Source organism: Budorcas taxicolor, chromosome 18 (assembly GCF_023091745.1).
Source record: "Budorcas taxicolor isolate Tak-1 chromosome 18, Takin1.1, whole genome shotgun sequence".
Classification (NCBI taxonomy): Eukaryota; Metazoa; Chordata; class Mammalia; order Artiodactyla; family Bovidae; genus Budorcas; species Budorcas taxicolor.
This window is the reverse complement of record NC_068927.1, coordinates 64,020,257-64,028,201: the sequence shown is the minus strand read 5'-3', so window position 1 is coordinate 64,028,201 and position 7,945 is coordinate 64,020,257.

The following is a 7,945-nucleotide window of genomic DNA, read 5'->3' as shown; positions in this document are numbered from 1 at the left end:
ATTTTGGAGTTCTTTCTTCACAGTATTCTAGTGATGTGATTGTGGGGTTGACTGTCTGCGCCTAAATCCTCTACCTCCCATTAAAGTTCCTATCCTGTCTTGCAATGTGTAGAAGAAAAGAAATACATGTAAACACTTGGGAAAGCATGACTTTATTTTCTTACCAGATTTCTCTGGATGTAGGACTTGGGGTTGAAGGAACCATGATCGTCTGACATAGAACTGCTGCTAGGATGTGTCTCTAGATTTTAGAATTTATTCCCTACATCTAACATCCCACTCATACACACCTTTCACTTTGAGTTTGTCCAAATTTAGTGTTTTTGTTTTTATTTATTTTAATTGGCGGATAATTATTTGACAGTCCATGAGGTCGCGAAGAGTCAGACATGACTGAGCAACTTCCCTTTCACTTTTCACTTTCATGCATTGGAGAAGGAAATGGCAACCCACTCCAGTGTTCTCGCCTGGAGAATCCCAGGGACGGGGGAGCCTGGTGGGCTGCCGTCTATGGGGTCACACAGAGTCGGACACGACTGAAGTGACTTAGCAGCAGCATTGTGATGGTTTCCACCATACATCAGTTTGAATCGGCCGCAGGTATATATGTGTCCCTCTCATCCTGAACCCCCTCCTACCTGCCTCCTCACCCCCCATCCCTCAAGGTTGTCACACAGCACCGGCTTGGGTGCCCTGTGTCATACCCCAAACTCCCACTGGTTATTCTATTTTACGTACGGTAATGTATATGTTTCAATGCTATTCACTCAAATCATCCCACCCTCGCCTTCTCCCACTGAGTCCAAGTCTCCTTTGAGTTTTCTGGTTTAGTTAAAAAAAAAGTGTATTTCCATATCTCACTACCTATTAGTACATGCCACTCCATGTACTAATTTTTTAATTCAATATTTTTCAAATGTATCTACACAGTTTAGCATTTCTTTTTCAAATATACATCAGTATCTCACTGACATCATTAAACATTGTCTAGTTCTCTGTTGCCAGTACCATGAATTATTAATGCCTTCAGCTCAGCTCAGTGCAGTCGCTCAGTCGTGTCCGACTCTTTGTGACCCCATGAATCGCAGCACACCAGGCCTCCCTGTCCATCACCAACTCCTGGAGTTCACTTAGACTCAGGTCCGTCCAGTCCGTGATGCCATCCAGCCATCTCATCCTCTGTCGTCCCCTTCTCCTCCTGCCCCCAATCCCTCCCAGCATCAGAGTCTTTTCCAGTGAGTCAGCTATTCGCATGAGGTGGCCAAAGTACTGGAGTTTCAGCTTTAACTTCATTCCTTCCGAAGAAATCCCAGGGCTGATCTTCACAATGGACTGGTTGGATCTCCTTGCAGTCCAAGGGACTCTCAAGAGTCTTCTCCAACACGACAGTTCAAATGCATCAATTCTTCGGCGCTCAGCCTTCTTCACAGTCCAACTCTCACATCCATACATGACCACAGGAAAAACCATAGCCTTGACTAGACAGACCTTTGTTGGTAAAGTGATGTCTCTGCTTTTGAATATGCTATCTAGGTTGGTCATAACTTTTCTGCCAAGGAGTAAGCGTCTTTGAATTTCATGGCTGCAACCACCATCTGTAGTGATTTTGGAGCCCCAAAAAATAGTCTGACACTGTTTCCACTGTTTGTCCATCTATTTCCCATGAAGTGATGGGACCAGATGCCATGATCTTCGATTTTCTGAATGTTGAGCTTTAAGCCAACTTTCTCACTCTCCTCTTTCACTTTCATCAAGAGGCTTTTTAGTTCCTCTTCACTTTCTGCCATAAGGGTGGTGTCATCTGCATATCCGAGGTTATTGATATTTCTCCCAGCAATCCTGATTCCAGCTTGTGCTTCTTCCAGCCCGGCGTTTCTCATGTAATGCTGAAGAAGCTGAAGTTGAACGGTTGAAGACCTACAAGACCTTTTAGAACTAACACCCAAAAAAGATGTCCTTTTCATTATAGGGGACTGGAATGCAAAAGTAGGAAGTCAAGAAACACCTGGAATAACAGGCAAATTTGGCCTTGGAATACAGAATGAAGCAGGGCAAAGACTAATAGAGTTTTGCCAAGAAAATGCACTGGTCATAGCAAACACCCTCTTCCAACAACACAAGAGAAGATTCTACACATGGACTTCACCAGATGGTCAACACTGAAATGAGATTGATTATATTCTTTGCAGCCAAAGATGGAGAAGCTCTATACAGTCAACAAAAACAAGACCAGGACCTGACTGTGGCTCAGATCATGAACTCCTTATTACCAAATTCAGACTCAAATTGAAGAAAGTAGGGAAAACCACTAGACTATTCAGGTATGACCTAAATCAAATCCCTTATGATTATACAGTGGAAGTGAGAAATAGATTTAAGGGCCTAGATCTGATAGATAGAGTGCCTGATGAACTATGGATGGAGGTTTGTGACATTGTACAGGAGACAGGGATCAAGACCATCCCCATGGAAAAGTAATGCAAAAATGCAAAATGGCTGCCTGAGGAGGCCTTACAAATTAATGCCTTACTGGCCCTATATAGAATTTTATTTTTGTTGAGTATAATACTTTTTTAAAATTTAATTTACTGAAGTAGAGTTGATTTACAAAGCTGTTTTAATTTGTTCTGTACAGCAAAGTGACTGAGTTATACATACATATATATATATTTCATAGTTCTTTCCATTAAGCTTTATTACAGGATATTAAATATAGTTCCCTGTGCTATATAATAGGACCTTGTTGTTTATATATCTTATGTATACTAGTTTGCATCTGCTAATCCTAAACTCCCAATCCATCCCTCCTCCATTTTTCATAAATTTTATTTTTAGAGAAGTTTCATATTCACAGCAAAACTGAAGGAAGGCATGGTGGTTTCCCATATTTCCCCTGAACCTATGCACTCTTAGTTGATCTGAAGAGTTGGCAGATCCCAAAGACAACACAGTCCTGCCTGTGTTGTTTTTATTTTGCTGCCATTGTTTGAATTGGCAAGCTTATTCTAAGATAGGAAACTGTAAAAAATATAGAATACCCAAAGCCATCTTGAAAAATTGAATGACTTGTTGTAATTAACACATGATTCAGGGTCAGTCTTCTCATCTATGTTGTAAAGTTTCTCTCTTTTTTTTTTTTTTTTTGCCCAGTTCGCCACTGGTTTGGGGCCTTTTTCCCATTTTTAAAGAATTCGGATGCTATCCCTCTGTTGTTGTCGTTCAGTCCCTTAGTCCTGTCTGACTCTTTGAGACCTCATGGACTACGGCACACCAGGCTTCTCTGCACATTATCTCCTGGAGTTTGCTCAGACTCATGTCTGTTGAGTCCATGATGCTATCCAACCATCTCATCCTCTGTTGCCTCCTTCTCTTCCTGCCTTCATTCCTTTCCAGCATCAGGGTCTTTTCCAATGAGTTGGCCCTTTGCACCTGTATCTATATATTACTTTTTGCTGAATCCTGTCTGTAGGTCCAGAAATATCACTCATGGAGATAAGTCCTCAAAATAAAGAAGGAAAGTCTGGTTGTCCCACAGGAACCAAGGAGCAGTCTGTCCTCCACCACGGATCCATGCCATCATACCCTGCGAGCCTTGTGTACGTTCGGGATGCTCACAGATGCTGAGGTGGGATGGCCTAGCTTTAAATGGGACACCCTCCAGGTTTAAGAGAACTCGAGGCTACATGAAGCAACAACTGTGGCGCTTAAGCCCTTTTGACTAACATCAAGCGTAGTATGGGGGCTTCCAAGGTGGCACAGTGGTTACGAATCTGCCTGCCAATGAAGGAGACACAAGAGATGCAGGTTCAGTCCCTGGGTCAGGAAGATCCCCTGGAGAAGGAAATGGCAACCCATCCCAGTGTTCTTGCCTGACAGAGGCAAATCCCATGGACAGAGGAGCCTTGTGGGCTATAGTCCATGGGGTTGCAGAGAGTCAGACATGACTGAGCAACTGAGCACACAGACACAGAGCATAGGTCAAAGGAGAAGCCGGTTCCAGATGAAATGAAGCTGATCACAGGTGTCAGCTTGACTCTAGAAACATCAGAGCATTGACAGAAACAGCCAATAGGAGTTACAGTCACAGTATTCACAGTAGCCATGACATGGCGCAACCTACACGCTGCACTGACAGTGGAGTGGGTAAAGAAGACATGGTGCATATATACATACAATACAGCGAAACACTACTCGGGCATAAAAAAGAATGAAGTCATGTCACTTGCAGCAACATGGATGGACCTAGAGATTGTCATACTAAGTGAAGGAAGCCAAAGACAAATATCGTGATAGTCAATCAAGTTCAAGAGGCACAAAGATTTCCATATAGGATAAACCCAAGAGGAAACCTGCAAAGACACATACTAATCAGACTAACAAAGACTAAACACAAAGAAAGACTATTAAAAGCAGCAAGGGAAAAGCAGCAAGTAACATACAAGGGAAACCCCATACAGCTAATCTTCAGCAGAAACTCTGCGGGCCACAAGGGAATGGTAGGATATATTTAAAGTACTGAAACGGAAAACCTACAACCAAGATTACTGTACCCAGCAAGGATCTCAATTAAAATTGATGGGGAAATCAAAGGCCTTTCAGACAAGCAAAAGTTAAGAGAATCCAGTACTACCAAATAAGCTTTACAACAAATGTTAAAGGGACTTACGTAGTCAAGAAATACAAGAGAAGAAAAAGATCTACAAAATCAAACCCCAAACAATTAAGAAAATGGCAAAGAACATATATATCAATAATTACTTTAAATGTAAATGGATTAAATGCTCCAACCAAAAGGCACAGACTGGCTGAATGGATACAAAAACAAGACCCATATATATGCTGTCTACAAGAAACCCACTTCAGACCTAAAGACACATACAGACTGAAAGTGAGAGGATGGAAAAATATATTCCATGCAAATGGGAAGCAAAAGAAAGCTGGAGCAGAAATCCCCATATCACAAAATATACCTTAAGGAAGATTACAAGAGATGAGGAAGGACACTACATATGATCATGGGATCAATCCAAGAGGAAGACGTAACAATTGTAAATATTTATGCACCCAACAGAGGAGCACCTCAGTACATAAGACAAACATTAACAGACATAAAAGGAGAAATTGACAGTAACACAATAATAGTAGGAGACTTTAACACCCCACTCACACCAATGGACAGATCATCAAAACAGAAAATTAATAAGGAAACACAAGACTTAAATGATGCATTAGATGAGATGGATCTCATTGATATCTTCAGGACATTCCCTCCAAATGCAGAAGAATACACCTTCTTCTCAAGTGCACATGGAACATTCTCCAGGATAGACCACATCTTGGGTCACAAGTCAAACCTCAGTAAATTTAAGAAAACTGAAATCGTATCAAGCATTTTTTCCAATCACAATGCTATGAGACTAGATATCAATTACAAGAAAAAACTAGAAAACACAAACATGTGGAGATCAAGCAATACATTTCTAAATAACCAACAGGTTACCGAATAAATCAAAAAGGAAATAAAAAAATTTCTAGAAACAAATGACAATGAAAACACGACAACTCAAAACCTGTGGGACGCAGCAAAAGCAGGCCTAAGAGGGAAGTTTATAGCAATACAACCCTACCTCAAGAAGCAAGAGAAACGTCGAATAGACAGCCAACTTTACACCTGAAGCAACTGGAGAAAGAAGAGCAAAAAACCCTGAAAATTAGCAGAAGGAAAGAAATTATAAAGATCCAAGCAGAAATAAATGAAAAAGAAATGAAAGAAATAATGGTAAAAATTGTTAAAACTAAAAGATGGTTCATTGAGAAGATAAACAAAATTGACAAGCCTTTAGCCAGACTTATCAAGAAAAAAAGAGAGAAGAATCAAATCAACAAAATTAGAAGTGGAAAAGGAGAGGTTGTAACAGAGAATGCAGAAATACAAAGGGTTATGAGACTGTTATGAACAACTGTATGGCAATGCGTGAACTGTGAACTTCCAGATGTTCAAGCTGGTGTTAGAAGAGGCAGAGGAACCAGAGATCAAATTGCCAACATCCGCTGGATCATCAAAAAAGCAAGAGAGTTCCAGAAAAACATCTATTTCTGCTTTATTGACTATGCCAAAGCCTTTGACTGTGTGGATCACAATAAACTGTGGAAAATTCTGAAAGAGATGGGAATACCAGACCACCTGACCTGCCTCTTGAGACACCTGTATGCAGGTCAAGGAAGCAACAGTTAGAACTGGACATGGAACAACAGAGTGGTTCCAAATAGGAAAAGGAGGACGTCAAGGCTGTATATTGTCACCCTGCTTATTTAATTTATATCCAGAGTACATTATGAGAAACACTGGGCTGGAGGAAGCACAAGCTGGAATCAAGATTGCCGGGAGAAATATCAATAACCTCAGATATGCAGATGACACCACCCTTATGGCAGAAAGTGAAGAGGAACTAAAAAGTCTCTTGATGAAAGTGAAAGAGGAGAGTGAAAAAGTTGGCTTAAAGCTCAACATTCAGAAAACTAAGATCATGGCATCTGGTCCCATCACTTCATGGGAAATAGATGGGGAAACAGTGGAAACAGTGTCAGACTTTATTTTTCTGGGCTCCAAAATCACTGCAGATGGTTACTGCAGCCATGAAATTAAAAGGCGTTTACTCCTTGGAAGGAAAGTTATGACCAACCTAGATAGTATATTAAAAAGCAGAGACATTACTTTGCCAACTAAGGTCTGTCTAGTCAAGGCTATGGTTTTTCCATTAGTCATGTATGGATGGGAGAGTCGGAGTATAAAGAAAGCTGAGTGCAGAAGAATTGATGCTTTTGAAGTGTGGTGTTGGAGAAGACTCTTGAGAGTCCCTTGGACTGCAAGGAGATCCAACCAGTCCATTCTAAAGGAGATCAGCCCTGGGTGTTCTTTGGAAGGACTGATGCTAAAGCTGAAACTCCAATACTTTGGCCACCTCATGTGAAGAACTGACGCATTTGAAAAGACTCTGATGCTGAGAAGGATTGGGGGCAGGAGGAGAAGGGGACGACAGAGGATAAGATGGCTGGATGGCATCACTGACTCGGTGGACATGAGTCTGAGTGAACTCTGGGAGTTGGTGGTGGACAGGGAGGCCTGGCGTGCTGCAATTCATGGGGTCACAAAGAGTCGGACACGACTGAGCCACTGAACTGAACTGAATACACACACAGAGACACGTGGGGATTCCCAGGTGGCAGTAGTGGTAAAGAACTCACCTGCCACTGCAGGAGACATAAAAGATGCCAGTTCCGTCCCTGGGTTGGGAAGATCCGTGGGAGGAAGGCATGGCAACCCACTGCAGTAATATTTTGCAATAACCTACAAGGAAAAAGAATCCGGAGAAGAATATATGTATATAAATATATAGAGAGAGAGGGAGAGAGAGAGAGAAGAGCTGAGTCACTTTGCCATGCACCAGAGACTCACAACCTTGTAAATTAACTATATTTCAATTAAAAAAAAAAGAAAAACAATGCCCATTGGGAAATATCATACAATTGCATACAAATATAATAGGAATCCTAGACTCAATCTTGAGTTCCAACTCCACCACAGATGACAACTCTGACTCTGAACTTCCGCAGGGAACATGGAAACCTCTCCTGCCCTCTGCTCAGCTGCTCGCACGGACCTTCTCAGTAATTGCCAGGATTGTCCCTAGTCCCCAGGCGTGGGAGAGGGTGACGAGCACTGGGGGTAAGATCCGGCCCTCACTGGAGACACCCCAGACTCTCCATGCAGACATGTCACCTCCGCTCCAGACGACATGATAATGGCTCCTCTGTGGGGAGAGCGGGCCCAGGGGCCCTGCCCCTATAACTGGGGCCCATCCTGACCGACACTTCCCTGCACGGAGTGTGGCGCTGAGTGCAGGCAGGTGAGTGCTCCCTTGTGTTCAGTCTCAGGGCAGGAATC